This window comes from Trachemys scripta, chromosome 12 (assembly GCF_013100865.1).
Source record: "Trachemys scripta elegans isolate TJP31775 chromosome 12, CAS_Tse_1.0, whole genome shotgun sequence".
NCBI lineage: Eukaryota > Metazoa > Chordata > Testudines > Emydidae > Trachemys > Trachemys scripta.
Genome location: NC_048309.1, coordinates 7,175,503 through 7,183,644, shown reverse-complemented (window position 1 = coordinate 7,183,644; position 8,142 = coordinate 7,175,503).

Here is an 8,142-nt window from a genome sequence, read left to right as displayed (position 1 = left end):
CCCCTCTGAAAGCAGAGATGTAGCCACGAGCAGGTTGTGATCAATGCACCCATAGCAATTATAGTCACTGGGAGGCTCCAGAGCTGAGAGCAAGCATGTCTAGAGTTGAGCTAGAGGACTAGCTTCCCCAGCTGGCAACTGTAGCAGATTCTATGTGGATCTGGCAGCGACTGGGGTACACAATACACACTGACCGGTGAGTTATGCACACTGTGTGCTTCTTGGATGCACCCGTTAACAGTTCCTCTGTTCAGTAATCAGCCACTTCAAAGATTAATCAGCTATTTTATTTTCAAGGATGAGCCATAATTTGTTCAAAAATAAACACTGCAAAGCAGAATAGATAACATCAGGGGACTTAATGTACAAATTAAAAATTATCGCCAGATTTGTTTTCTCTTTCTTTGAAGCAGAGCCACTTCCCAAAGCACTTCTGTGATAAATGGGCGGCGGGGGTAGCTCCCTTTTATGGACACCCAACCGGCTAGTTAACTGTAAAATCCCTCTTGGTAGCTGTTCTCTGCTTGCTTTACCTGTAAAGGGTTAAAAGTCCCCCAGGCAAAGAAAAGGAAGTGGGCACCTGACCAAAAGAGCCAATGGGGAGGTAGAACTTTTTAAAATGGGGAAAGAAACTTTCCCTTTGTCTGTTGTTCTCTCTGGGCTGCAGGGACACAGAGCAGCAATGCTGTAAGCAGCTCTAAGCCAGGTATGATTATAGATTATCAAGTCATACCTCGAGCCTACTTATCTGAAGCCTCAGATATGTAAGGAAATTAGGGACTATCTATAAAGATGCGGTTAGGGTTATTTCTTTTATTTCTTATTGGCTTGTGGACGCCTCTGTGCTAACCCCAGATGCTTTTGTTTGCTTGTAACCTTTAAGCTGAACTTCCAAGACAGCTATTTTGGGTGCTTGATTTTTGGAATTGCTCTTTTAAAATCTAGCAAAAGCCTCAATTCCAGATGTATTTTCTTTCTTTTTGTTTTTAATAAAATTTACCTTTTTTAAGAACAGGATTGGGTTTTTGGTGTCCTCAGAGGTTTGTGCACATGTTGTTTAATTAACAGGTGGCAACAGCTAATGTCCTTTGTTTTCTTTCTCAGCTCTTCCCTGGAGAGGGGTGAAAGGGCTTGAGGGTACCCCACAGGGAGGAATTCCCAAGTGCTCCTTCCTGGTTTCAAGGGTTTTTTTGCATTGGGTGGTGGCAGCGTTTACCAAGCCAAGGTCAGAGAAAAGCTGTAACCTTGGGAGTGTAATACATGCCTGGAGTGGCAAGCATTAAATTTTTAAAATCCTTGCGGGCCCCCACCTTCTGCACTCGAAGTGCTAGAGTGGGGATTCGGCCTTGGCAACTTCCAATTACACTTTCAAACAATCCCATTTGTAGAGTTATTTTTTGCATTCATTGACTGTGATGCATTATCAGAAGCCAAGGAAAAGATACCAGGGTTTGGAACATTATGATTTGAATCTCACTTCAATTGTTCAGTGAATCACAGTTTCCTAGGCTGCTATTTTTGTTTCCACGTTTACTTGTTCTTTCTTTTCCCTGGCTTCTCTTTTAACTCTAGCCTTCCCTAGCACTGTATTTGGTTTTAATTTAAATTGCAGGAAGAAAATAACAGCCCAGTTAGTGGATTTGAGATACATTGTGTTGCAAATGAGTCCTAGCATCAGTGTGCAGCTATCTTTGGTTTGTCATCTATTCTTCTTATAGCTCCATAGCCCAAAGTCAATGGGAGCTCAGGGCATCTGAAAATCAGACCTCTTATTTAGCTTAAAAAAGGAGTTGGGGACTAAACCCCCAGGTACATCAGAGCAATGTTCAGTGCACCCAAAGTGGGAAGGTACAGGTGTCTTCACAATACCTACCACTGATCCTAGGGTCTGAATGAACCCCTGGAACAAGTTACAGCAGCATCCCAAGGAGTTGCTCTATCAGTCAAGGTCTCTGAAGCACTTCATGCTCTGTCCCTACCTCCTGACAAGTCCCCAGTCCCCGCATGCTAGGAAGGAACTATCTATGCCACAGGAGGCGAGTCTTGGTTAGCCATAATTATGCCTCTGGCAGAAGAATCCTCCGTGCTGCCTTAAAGCAGATTTAAGTCCCCTTTGTGCCTCTGTCGATGAGCACAAGGACCTTGGGAGGGGCTGAGGGCCCTGTTCTTTTGGTGACGCTAGTGTAAACAGAAACCGTTCCAGACTGGGACTTTGTCTGCATCTTGTAATAAAATCTTCTCCGTTCACCTTTAAGGCTCTTTATAATCACATGCAGGTTCACAACAAATCCCTGAGAGATTTACTAGCCTTCGCAGAATTCTTAGAAAAATCCCATCGGTAGATTAAAAATGGATATGAGCTGCTTATATCCTGTATGTGGATATTTCAGAGCTCCTGGATCCCCACATAAAGGTCAGGCACTTAATAGTCTGAGGCAGATGGGAGACCTCACCAAATCCTTTGCCACTCGCTTTGCTCGAGCATCGGTCTATCACCATGAGTAACATCGGAAACAATGGTTCCATCAGTTGGCCTTTACCTTTCTTCAACCCCTTAAAGAAAAATCTCTCCGTGAGGCTGGAGATTTTTAGTCTCTAAACTTCCTGTTATTCACTCTACATGGGAAGCAATCACCATGACAACATGTTTTTTGCACTGTGTGCTAGCGGTTAAGCACATGACATTGCCATATTTGTTTCTTATTGAATGAAAATTTTTTATCTATTGGCTACAAGCTAGCTGGGCAAACTGCTCTGGCTTTGACCTGAATTGCTGAATATAGTTGAGTGTAAGGTTGGCAGAACCGCTCCAATGCTGGTGAAATAGAAATTCCACACTTCACTGGGGGTTGCAAGTTGAATGTGGAACTCATTGCTGGCAGTTACTTAAACTTCATGCTCGTTAAAATAGATTAATTCCCTTCTGTCTTTGTGGTTCAATGGCCTCCTGTCTTTGTTTCCTGGTTTTCTTTTGCCTTGCCCAAGCCTAGACAGACACACTCACATACACAAAATATAGTTTTTGAAATTATGAGCTCCCACCCAAAGTCTCGCACCAAGATTTGAGAATAAGTCAGCGTTCCTCAAAGGGAAAGCGGGGACTTCGGGAATTTCCACATACTGTGGAAAACAGTTGGAAATCCAGATCTGAATGTGGTGACCTGATCCCATGTCCGTATATTAGCTAATCAAAGTTTCCACAGCAAGTGAAATGTTCCTAAAGTCCTTACATTCCCTTTGAACAACTCTTGTTTTATTCTGAAATCATGACTCAAGATTTACCAGACACATATCGCAATATAAAGAGAGGGAAAACTCTAGTCCTGTATCACAGTGGAATGTTCCAAAACAAAATAAAATCACTTCCTCACCAATCACCTTTTTTCCAGCACTTTGAGAGTTGCACAAAAAGATATCACTTGCTTAGCAGCATTGGAGAAAGCCTGGATTTTTTTATTGACTGGTGCGGAGATAATTGGATCTTCATAACAGAGCCCATAATATGGTCAAAAATGTTCCTTATTTCCTAACAAAAAAGCCAGAAAATTGACCTCCAAAGCTGTTACAAGGAAACCTGGGTGTGATTTTTTTTTTTTTTTTCCCCTGCATCAGCGAATGAATGTATGTTGAATGAAAGATTCACAGACTGAGAGGGGAAAGTCTTTCTGGAGCCCTTCAAGGTGATGGCGTCATCCCACAGAGATTTCATGGTGCAAATTGTCTGCATTTTTCTTTCACTATCAAAAAAAAAAAAAAAAAAAAAAAAGTCAGAACGCGGTTGATTCTAGATTCAGAATTAGAACATCCCATAGCACTGTGCATCAAAGGCAAATACAAGCACAAAAAAGGGAAAGGAAGAAATTGCTTGTAATGAAAGATCAAGTTATGAATTAAAGATAATGGAAATGTAATTACTGCAGAAGCCAGCTGAGAGCATCCAAATGCTAAAATGGATTAACCATGAAACACTCATTAAAGTAAGTGTTATCACATTTGCTTCTCTAATATCCTGTTTATAGAGATAAATCTAAACACAAATTGTGGTTTTTAAAGGGGGAGAAAAATAATTCCCCCCCCCCCCAAGTGTTTTGATTTGAGATTCTTTTTATGTGGTGTACATAATTAAAACTCCAGAACAGCTGTTTGCAAGGAGTGAAAATACATCACTTCCAATCTGCAGCAGCTCAAATGTTATAACTGAAAGCAGGCAGTTAATAAGGCACTGGAGAGAGATCACTCATGCTAACCTTTCTTCTTTGCAGTGGAATAGCAATATTAGCATAAGTGTGGCTTTCTTTGACTTCCACTGCTTTACAGAGCTAGCGGCTGCCTAAAACATTACTCCTCTCGAATTCCCAATGCACAAAAATTAAATAATCCACCAGCTACCACCTCACTGAGTAAACAGACTTTGTGCAGGGCATTTTCATTGGGGTTAAGAGAACCCCGTTTTAGCATTTCCAGTCAAAATAAAAAGTTCAAGGGGATTTAGAATGCTGTGTTCCGTTGTTACTATAATGAGACTAAACGCCTGCTTAAAGTTAAGCACCTGCTTAATTACATTAGTGGCTCAGATCCATTTTTGGTCAATCTCTAAATTTTAATGCCTAAAAAAATCAGAGTGAGAGCTGGACAGTTTTGCTTACCTTTCAATACACTAGCATGAGATATATGTAATTAATTTAATTCCCCTCGGGACAATAGTAATCACCTGATGGGATTAATTATGAAAACTCATCTCCTTTTAAGCACTGACCAAAAAGAATAACATCTGGAAGACTGAAGAACAAGTAGGCTGGCCATGTCGTGAAGAATGGATGCAGGAAGGCAACATGATTGGGATGGACATCTGTGGATGGTGAATCCAGCAGCAAAGAGAGAGACGGGCTAGTCATCTTTGCAGATCCGATGCATTCACCTTTGGCCCTAGACACTTAGAAAGTGTTTAAAAAGGAGATGGAAATTTTAACATGGCACATGGTTTTTGTATTTATCTCAGTAGAGTTGTTAATAATGAGTGTTACTGAATGAATAGAGGATCAAGAGTCCATCTTCTGCTCCTCACCTGGTGTCATAATCTTTTGTTTATGGGGAATCCCTTCCCTCAGTGACCAGCGATGCTGTCATTGCATTGTGTTGTCACTATGGACCAGCTTTTCAGATATTCTTAGTGCCATCAGTGGAGACTGGCTTTTTCAAAGGCACTCAGCTCCTAAATCAACTGGACAGATTTTCAAATGGGCTTAGCACCTAGCAGCTCCTGTTGATAAATTCAGTGAGAAGATGAGCCCTTTTGAAAATGTGACCCCTTCCTTGCCTTCCCCTAGCATATAAACCACAGGAATCCTCAAGAAACAAACGTCCAGATGTTCAAAAGATCTCAGAGCTCAGCAGCACCCATGGATCTTCTGAAAAAACTGGTAACGTCATTTAGGTACCTAGATGGGTGTTAAGCTCTTTTGAAAATCTGGTCCAAAGATCTTACTATCATGCAAATGTCTGGCAGGAAAGAGCAAAAGGGAGAGACAGAAACAAAAGTGCATTGCGCTGACGGGAAAATTGTTTCCAAATAGAGGACACCCTCTTCAGCTGTGTTGGACTTGCCTTTCTCCACCACTCCGAACTCTCATGGGCTTGCCTATATGGCATCTTACAGTGCGCCAAGCCAGGGTGTGAATCTAGAGTGCACCAGCCTGCCTTGCAGTAACATCCCATGTTGCTGTGGGATTCCCCTGTGATAGAATGGCTTCAAGGCGTCCTTGTGCCACTGGATTGGCCCAAAGGTGTCTTCCCCTAGGTTAAGCATCTCGCTCAGAATCGTTTCCAAGTCTGCCATTGACAGGTTACACTTCAAGAGTTAATAGCATAGGGTAGGATTTTCAAAAGGGCCTAGAAGCACAAGTCCTATTGAAATCAATGGGACTTGTGTTCCCAAGCCACTTAGACACTAGGGATGGGATTTTCAAAAGCACCCATTGGGACAAGGACTGATCCTGATCTCTGTACTCCGGCAAAACTTCCACTGTATTCAATGGGCATTTTGTCTGTGCAAATGTTAGTACAGTGCTATTTAGTCATTGTGCAGTAAGCACCTAAGAAAATCTCCACATGTAGAGCCAGATTTTCAGAAGCTTACGTGTGCATTAGCATGCCTATTTTGCATGCCCACATACTGCAGTCATGTGCACGGGTCAAGTAATTGTGCTAACAAATGACCAATCATATTGGGCATTTGCACATTGAATTACCCCGACTGTGTGTGCACACACGGTAATTGTGTATGAGCGTTTCTGCATCCGAACGGATCCCGTATCTACGGATAAGACACAGGAGCTTCCGAAAGTCTCATGCAAGTTACATGCACCACTGCAACAGTAGCCACTCACAGAACTTTCATTTATGTCACTTAGCTTTTTGCAAAGATTTTTCTGTGAATTTGCATAAAATCCTGTAAATCACATCCCATTCTGTTTGCTCATTTTGATAATTACCACCACAAAATTAAAAGGGATAAAGGAAAAGAACACCAGTTGGTGTGAAGGGTAGATAATTAGGTATGATTACAATTTCTCGCTGCTTTTTTGTATTTGATCTGTGATTATAAAAATAAACAAATACATACCCAAAACCACCTTTCTATAGTAAATTCTCTGGAGACTGAATGATGAGGCATATGACAAACAGCCTCATCATTCAGTGCCTTAAAACCACTCAATATTTTTCAGTGTCAATATCAAGATTGGTTACTTTGCATTATAAATCCCCGAGGATATTTCAGACGTGGTTATCTTTGTTCAGCACATTTCATAGGGCGATATGTTCCACCAGAGATAAGATACATACACACACACACACAAATAGCCCCTCCCCCCCATACACACACACAAAAATCTCCTGAATAAACAAGGCAGGATTTCTTCTTGTGCAACTCCAGCTCTTGTTTAGGAAGCCTATTTGGAATACCAGAACTGATATTTGAATAGCTCTTCAGACAAATCATCAACATGAATCACATGTCAGTAGGGAAAACAATTCTTTTCTTGCCACCTGGAAAAGTGACTCTTTGCTTTACATTAAGCCTGGATCATCAGATCTCAACTTACGCAAAAGCTGCCTGTATTTATGGGGATTTTAGGTCAAGGTTTGCAAAGCGACTTATGGGAATTCCACATCCCATTCGTATTAAACTGAACAGGCTTTGAAAATCCCACTCTTTTTGCATGACCCAAGAAATGTTTAGCCTATTCAACCAGAGACAGGCAGGCATCCTTGTATCTTTTCTGTGCAGAATTGCTGCCTTAAGGAGCCAGGAAGGCCTGGTCTGGCATGTTTACAGATTGCATACGGGACATGCCAGGCCAAATGACACCAGACAAGACTGCCATGGTGGGACACCTTTTATTAGCCCTAATACGGTGACTTTATTTATTTATACCTCCTGCTCTCCACTGTACTGTGAGAGTGGTGCTGGTTACTTGTAAGATTTAACACAGCAACTAACTCATTGACTCTTAAAATGCAAGGATGACCGCATGAAAGCATTAAAACACTACTGCATCCACTGCTGGTGATACAGTATTTGTCTCTGATCAGTGCCAATTATGATGAGGTAATTACATTTAAACAGACCAATAATTGTATCTCTGTATATATTTCTGGTTAAACTCATTAGTGCTGGGCAGAATCAAATAACACAGTGGGATACCATAAATAACATTCCTGGGGCAGTTCTGGCATTTGTACCTTTAATGCCAATCCCAGGTGTGTCCTGTTACATATGTATAACAAGGAACCATTTCCTTCTGCTAGAGTGGTCCAGGAGTCCTGTCCTTCATGGTGACTCAGGTTACACTTGGTCAGATTCACACTATCTCTAATATAAGCCATCTCTCCAACCAAGAGTGGATGACTAATTGACTGGCCTTTTCCTGTATTTTAAGGGAGCTGTGAAAGGATGAAACTGACGGGCTGAAGAGATGATTAGATGGTGTCGCTCCACTGAAGTTATCAGAGCTATGGCAAATCACACCAGCTGAGGAGCTGGCTTTTTCACTCTGTGGGTACCTAACATCCCTTTTGTGACTGGAAGTTTGGAACTCGCTAGTCAGCAGCTTGGCTCTGATTTCATCCTACGCTTACCTC